The sequence below is a fragment of the Neopelma chrysocephalum genome, unplaced genomic scaffold (genome assembly GCF_003984885.1).
Source record: "Neopelma chrysocephalum unplaced genomic scaffold, ASM398488v2 Primary Assembly neopelma1_116026, whole genome shotgun sequence".
Taxonomy (NCBI): Eukaryota; Metazoa; Chordata; class Aves; order Passeriformes; family Pipridae; genus Neopelma; species Neopelma chrysocephalum.
The window spans coordinates 97-7,577 of NW_020928875.1; the positions used below are offsets into that span (position 1 = coordinate 97).

The window sequence follows — 7,481 nt, forward strand, 5'->3', positions numbered from 1 at the left end:
CTTGAAAGAAAATATATACTTCCAGCACAGAATCATCCCACAGAACACGGGTCAATGGGGTATTTCTTGGCTAGAAATCAAGTATTCAAACAAGTATTAGACACATGTATGTTGCTGGGATTTGGGCAACGAGAACAAATTTCTCCAGAAGGCAGTAAGTTCCAGTTGCTCAGACACACTGTTCTTCCAGCAAAGACCGACAGCTCCTGTGCAGCACAGCTGCAAAGGCCTGATTGGGAAATGGGGTGCCAAGTCTGTACTGTGGCCAGACAAAACCTCCCCTGGATTCCAGCACATCTGTTGTGCAGGCCAGTTGGTGTGCCAGTCTGCTCTGGTACTGCAGCAGGTTCTAAGTCAGTGTAAATCCCTGAACACAGAAGAGAGGCAGAGGTAGCCTCCTGGTGCTGTTCTCTCCCATCCAGGTCCTTGCCTGGTTTCCCTTTCTCTCTTGCTTGCAGGACAGGATTGTTCTGGTTTTTGTTTTTTTGTTACACAAAAGAATGGCAAAAGACATGAAGCTTTTAACACACATGAAAGAAGCTTTGCCCAGATATACATCCAGAGGTAAAATGGTAGGTGTTTACCAAAATTAATCAATCAGCCTCTCTGTGGTAGATATCAAAGCTGTCCAAGTAAACATGCAACCTCGCTCAGCTTTTCCAAGCTGCCCAATGTCATTTAGCTGACTGGTTCTCTGGTGTGCTTAGCATATGAATTGCACTGCTCCTGGAGAGCTCAAACTGTTTTGGTAAAATATCCAGCCCTGCCTAGGACAAGCCCGTAGCCCCTGCTAGCTCAGCTTCTTCCCAGACAGGCTGAAGTGCAGCCCTATGGCCAATTGCCACTAGATTTTCAAGGTTTTGCCCTTTGGCCAATAAGCAGATATTTATTCCAGGAAAGAGGCTGATATCAAGCTGCAAAACAAGGTAAAGGCAGCCTGGCAGAGAGCAGGAGGAGTTTGATTCTACTGTGTTTCCTGCTCCACAAGTCATGATCTTGACTTCCTATCAGTTCCCAAGACTGCATTATGGTTTGGTTTTTCTTTAGTTTTTAAAGAAGTCAGCATAAACTGTTAGCTGGACTTCCCAGTAGAACTGGAGTCGCCTTTATCAGGTGAGGAGAACTGCCGGTGCTTTTTATGCTGAAAGCATCTTTCACATCTGCCTTTACATCACAGCAGAATACCATCACAGGCAAACAAGAAATCAACCCACAGACATCCCTTTCTGATGACTGTCAGCTGTACTACAAATATTCCACTAAATCAAAGAGGAGTCAGGAAAACAGATGGGAAAATGAGTTGAGGGGAATGCTGCCATTCGTATTGTCTTCCCTCACACCAGTGGCAAGATGTGGTTTTGCCCCATTTTGCTCTTCCTCCAGATCACCTACGCTGTCTCCTCACTAGAAGAATCACCTCACACTGAAGAAAAACTCTGAAATAAAGCAAATTGGTATTTGCCTCCTTTATGACAGTGCTCTGGTTCTGGTGGCTCCACAGCAGGCCCACTACTTGAGTCTGGATTACTGGCCCTAATGCAACCATCCTTAAAAGCACCACTTCATTTTGCTTATGGTTTTTCATCTCTGCTGTTTCCACAAAATGCTTCTAACAATTAAAGTGACAAGAATAGAGTAACATGCCAAAGGATGGTTTGCTCAAAGACAGAGCACAGGAGGACAAATAAAGTCTATGCAGAAAAGGTTTAAAGACAGAAAAATGAAGCAGAGGGAAAGAGGAAGGCTCTTCTGCTGGCAGAAGATGCAAATAAAAAAATGACACCTGAAGGGACAGAAAGAATTTGTTGCAATCTTAGTATAAGAATTTGAGAGGGCAGAAAAGAAAAATCAGGACTGAGTTGACTGACTATGTCTGCACAAGTTATTGAACTTCAGAAGACAAATCCTGGCCCTCTCCCCTTCTACAGAGCCTGGATTTGGCGGAGCTAACACACTTGTTTCAGATGGGGATGATACCTTCACAACTCCTTGTAAAGACTATTCAAGATGCCTAGTATTGGATTCTGCATGAATTGAAATCTAAAAGCTGGACAGAAAGAGGCCATAAGGAAAAAAAGAAAAAAAATATGCTATAGTCTAGACTTGGAAAAAAATGAAAGCAAAGCCCATTAGAAGCACCTGAAGTCTGCTAATTGCAGTCTGGTAACAGAAAGGGACATGACTCAAAGTCAGAGGTCAGCTTACCACTGATAAGCCCTGGAAAATATATTAGTTTAGGCTGATCTTTTGTCACATTTAGATGGATCTTAGAATCCAACACATTTGGTTCAACTGGCCCCAAACAATTCCTGCTGGAGAGGCACAAAATGGGCTGGCAAACTGACGGCACTATGGTTCCTTTCCAGTCAGAATCATTCCTTTTCTAGTCTAGCTGAAAATATATTCAGCGTTTCATTTCAAAAATTTGCTGATGGAAAAACCATGCTAAGCAGATGTAAAGGACCACTTTTTACAGCAAACTGAATGTTCATACTTAGAGTGGATTGCTCCCAACTAGCTTCAATATTTATGATGGTTAGTATCTGAGGATATGCCATTGCTTTCTAGTGTCCTATAGGTCATGTTTGGGTGACTGTAATTGTGTGATCCGGATAAATATCTCCAATGCTGATGTGGACAGACATAGGCAGGTGAAGTAACTCACTCACTTTCTTTACAGAGAACTGCCAGAAACAGAGAAAATGTATAATTGACACTTCAGGAATCTCACCTTCAGCGTTTGCTTTGCTCATTCAACTAGTGAAACTAATTGCCTAGTGGGACTAAGGCAGAACAACAATAAAGGTGCCAATTTGCATCTATCATGAATCTATTTTATGATAGAAGAACAGAGGTAAGAACTTTGACATTATCACGAGGAATATCACAGATAACAGCAAAGGAGATAACTGGAGCCAGAGTGGCTGTTCCAAGGCCTCCTACTAACTAACTAAAGTCATATTAACTTTAACTAAAAGATAACATCTTTTATTAAAGTGACAGTACCATTTTTCTAGATATATCATCTTGTTGAATAGAAGCCTCTTCCTGCAAATCCTGATTCTTCAATTGATCAGGCTACAACAGCATTACTACTGCTAGAATTAGCATAAAAGGAAACAAGAACTTTCCAAACTGCATGAATTTATTTTTAAATGTGGTTTACTAAAAGGCAGTTGCAGTACAATCTTTTTCCTTCATGCTTAGGATAATTTAGACAGACACAGGAATAGCAGCAGCTCTCAGAATAAAATCTTATTACACATGGACTGCAAAACAAGCAAAAAGTCTTTTATATTTAATCAAGCTTAATTGACCATTATAGATTCTTTTTAATAAAAAAGAGATGTGTTATAAATTTATTAGAAAAAAAAGCTTAAAATGTTGAACCTTTTGAAGAAGGAATAGTAAAATCAACATCTTATCCAAAACAACTGATGTCAGGGCATATGCAAACATAATATACACTAAGCAATGATATCTTCCTTTGGTCTGCTGAGTTCAACTCCAAATGCCTGCCTTTTTGTCTCATTCACATTGAAAAGCAATGCACATTTCTTCACTTGCCCCTACCATTACTTTTAAAGCAAAACACCTCTAGCTGTATATGCATCCACTCAATCACACACACAAACGCTGTGTGTCAGCAGCTCAAATCTGCAGTGGGAAACAGACTCCTATAGAACTGATCATTGTGTTCAAGGTTGAATGGGTCAGAAAGTCCGTGTCTCTTTCAGACAATCTCTCCCATCTAGTAGAAGGCACCATTTGTTGGCTTTCCTCAGCTGGACAGGACATCCAACCCCTGAGGAAGTAAAAAGAGCTCCTCAAGGTTGTCTATCACCTTTTTACTATGAGCATCATCAGCAGAAAAGTAATGGCTGAGGAGGAGACAACAGTATGAGACTCATTAGTAAAGGGTGCCAGGGGATGCAGGATAGATAGAGGACAGAGTAAAGTGGAGTATAATTGCTATAATCCCAGGTTGGGAAGAGCCACAGTTGTCCTGTGCTGTGCTGTCATAGAGGTAAGACTAGCAAAAGAAGGGTCTGTCACAGCTCATTTACTCCATGAATCTTCCCAAAGGGCTACTTTGAAAACCTTTCTAAAAAGTTCTTCATAGTAAGTAGCAGCCACTGAAAAGACCGAGATTAGTCTTGGGGGTGTAGGGCATTTAGCTTTATTCAAGAGCAGTCTCTCTGCACAGCTAAGGATAGAAGTCATGGGATAATTCTTGTATTCTTCCTTCCCCTGCCTCCTTGTTACTCAAAGCCTGGCTGGTGTGGAGTTGCTACCAGGTATCCATACTAAGTCCAGTAAGAAACAGTGTCTGTGGTACTGCTTACCATGTTGTTCCAGAGGCCCACAGCCATGTAAATACAGTCTTCCAGAGTTTTCACTTGTGTCTTTGATGTGGTAGTCAAACTGTCCTTGCCCTTAAAGAGAAAGTATTTTGAGCATGAGAAAAGAATTAAGAGTATGGAAAGATGAAATATTCAGCCACAAACATTTTTAATCTATAAAATAATATTCATATCCACAAGAAAATCAATCTCTTGTATTCTCTTTAAGCCACTTATTAGTGATCTCAGTTACTACTGGTGTGTCAAGACAGAAAGATGTCATTTTTGTAAATAATTGTTGCACATCAACAGAACAAGAAGACCACAGCAACAACACAGCATGATCACAATAGTGACATACAGTAGAGCAGAAAGACATACAGATGTGATCACTTGAATGATTTGGAATAAGCAACACTTTTCTAGCTAAAACATGCATTTAAAGAATGCAAATATGCAGAATTTGCCTTAAGAGAACATGCTCAATTTTAAAATAAATGTAACTATTGGAAGAGTTTGGAAGGCTACACATGGTGGCCTGCAGCCATATTACAAATCAGAAGAAATAAAGAATCCTCCTATGACATACAATGGCATTTAAAGAAATAACAGACCAATTCACTAAGAGAAAAAATAATGCCATGAAAGTTAGAAGTCTGCCATTTGCATATGGATCAGCCACCAACAAAACAAGCCTCGTGAAAGATGATCCAGCAGCAAGAAGACATATGTTTGCAACATAGCAGACTGTATCCTTCCTGGAAGACAAATTTTGTCTTCCAGTTCACTTTGTTCTGATACTGAGCTGAGGGGAGCAATGGAATTACCTCAAATTCAAGGAGCTACTATGATGCTCACAAACCAGACCATGACTCACCATTAACCTGTTTTACAAATAACCACCTAATGCGTTGGATTTTGATACATCACTCTAAGTGAACTGTTATCTAGAAAGTAATATTTTCCGTCTTCATTGCCAGATCTTAGAAAGCCTTTACCTTTGAACTTCCCTTTAAAGATTACTCATGACAAAATCATGCCTGACATCCCAGGCAACACTAGCTATACTCATTCCCCACTGGCTATATCAGAAAAAAATCAATTCCCAAGTTCCCAAACTGTATTAATCTCACTGTAGGGAAATAACTGTACTTTCTAACACAGCTTACAAATGCCTTTATCTTTTGGTTCTCTAACCCTTTTTAAATAGTTCACATTACCCGCTTTTTGCCTTCATTGCCAAACACATGAGCATGATCAGTGATTAGCAGCACTGACAACTTCCAGACACTTGTGACCTAGGCTACAGAGGCCCATAACTTGATTTCTCCAGGAACATAGCATTCAATAAACACAGGATCTCTGGCTGGAGCTGTTTGAAGCAAGTTCCACTCTCAGGACCTCTGCATCTTATCCTGTGCCTGACTACCATTGTTTTCTAGCATTACACAAAGCATAGACAGGAAAGTCAGCTAAATATTGCACCCAGTCTCAGCAGACACAAAGCAGAAAGAAAGGAACAACTTGAGTTTACTCACCAGTCTGAGTAGCAGATTTCTTTCTTGGAGAGAAGGCTGAAGAACAACAGTGAAGTCATCCCTCTGATCAAACCTCTCAGATTCCAGTAGTTTTTCCCAAGCATCCTAAATATACAACATTTAATCAGATGAGTACTATCAGATAGAGTCTAATATATGTGCAATTCATCAGGGCTTAAAGTAAATTGAAATTATTCCCATCTCTAATAAAACACAAAAATAAAATTGTGTAATCAAGAACAAAGACAGTAATTTAATGAAATCTACTTACACAACAACTAGAAAATCCTTGTAACAGTGAGAAAGATACATTGCTACCATAATTTTCTTTGAAAGGGCAGCAAGTTTAGGAAGGCAATGAAATGTTATGTTTATTACCTCCCTGACATGTTTAAAAGGAACTCCAGCAGAACTGTCTCTATCTTAACAGAAAGTTTGCCTCTCCTAAATCATGTGGCAGGTTACTCTGATAGGATATGAGAAATCATAGGTTGCCAAAAGCTACAATAGCCATTTAAAACTTCAAGAGATACTAAGATTACACAGGTATAGAGAGAACTTATCATCAATATTCCTGATGTAAGAAAAGGGATCAGGATTGTTATGGATATGTGGTTAAAAAGCTGCTACTCAACTTCCTTGCCGCTATTCCTCCCTTAACTCCTCATTTTAGTCCAATCTGGAAAATGAATAGATGTGTCTAGCACTTTGAGAGTCGAACAACACAGAAGACGCCATACCTGACAGGACCACCTCAATATGTTATCATCTAATGTGGAGTGTTCATCAACACAATTGCATTGATTCTTGTCTGGATTGCTGCAGAAAAGAATGAAAAACATTAAAGACATTAGGAAATTTTGATAAACAAGACAGATAACATGAACTCTTTTAAACCACTGACATGCACATATTGAAGACTAAATTCTTGCATATGTTGAGAAAACTACATGGAACACACTGATTTTTTGATATAAACATAGAATGATATATATTTCCATGTCCAGAGCTTTGAATCTCTTCTTGATTTGAAAGCCTAGTCCAATGACAAGGTATGCAAGACTTTGATTAGCAGAGGGTCTCACAAGCTAACAGCATGCTCAAACTTAAAATAGCAGCTACACTAGTTTTCAAACATTTCCCTCTCTATAGTCATGCAGTAAAATTGAAAAAAAAAAATCAAAATACTTCCATGGGAACTTTTTCCTTTGTATTTGGCATCAAGTTTCCTTAGTATTTTGCATCCCGAAATGTGGATGGAAGCTCAGTGTCGCTGAAGGTTGTATATGCTAAAGGATTTATGCACTGTCAGGCAGCTAACAATCTCAGTCAGATTTCTGACCTGCAAGGTGAGATGTGCATACTGCATATTTTTGCAGCTGGTTGGAGAACTCTTAGAGCTCCCAAGGCTGTAGACAGGAACAATATAAGATACATGAGATACATGTAAGATTAGCCAGGTTCCAGCAAAGATACACTCAGTAGAAAATTCCTGAATGGACCTGAGAAATTTTTTACAGGGTTTGCATATATAAGCAATAAGTACGTGTCAAGATCAGATTCTTGTTTTTTCCCAGAACTCTAGCTAAACCCATAAAAT

The 7,481-nt window shown here is 39.4% G+C and overlaps 1 long non-coding RNA gene across 1 annotated transcript; it reads right to left on the reverse strand.

The window, feature by feature from the left end:
• Positions 1-4,352: 4,352 nt before the first annotated feature.
• Positions 4,353-6,691, reverse strand: LOC113962172. Its single transcript, XR_003532460.1, has 3 exons — positions 6,622-6,691; positions 5,882-5,986; positions 4,353-4,436 (listed from the first exon to the last, which is right to left on the reverse strand). It is a non-coding gene; the product is annotated as an uncharacterized LOC113962172 (long non-coding RNA).
• Between the last annotated feature and the right edge of the window lie 790 nt (positions 6,692-7,481).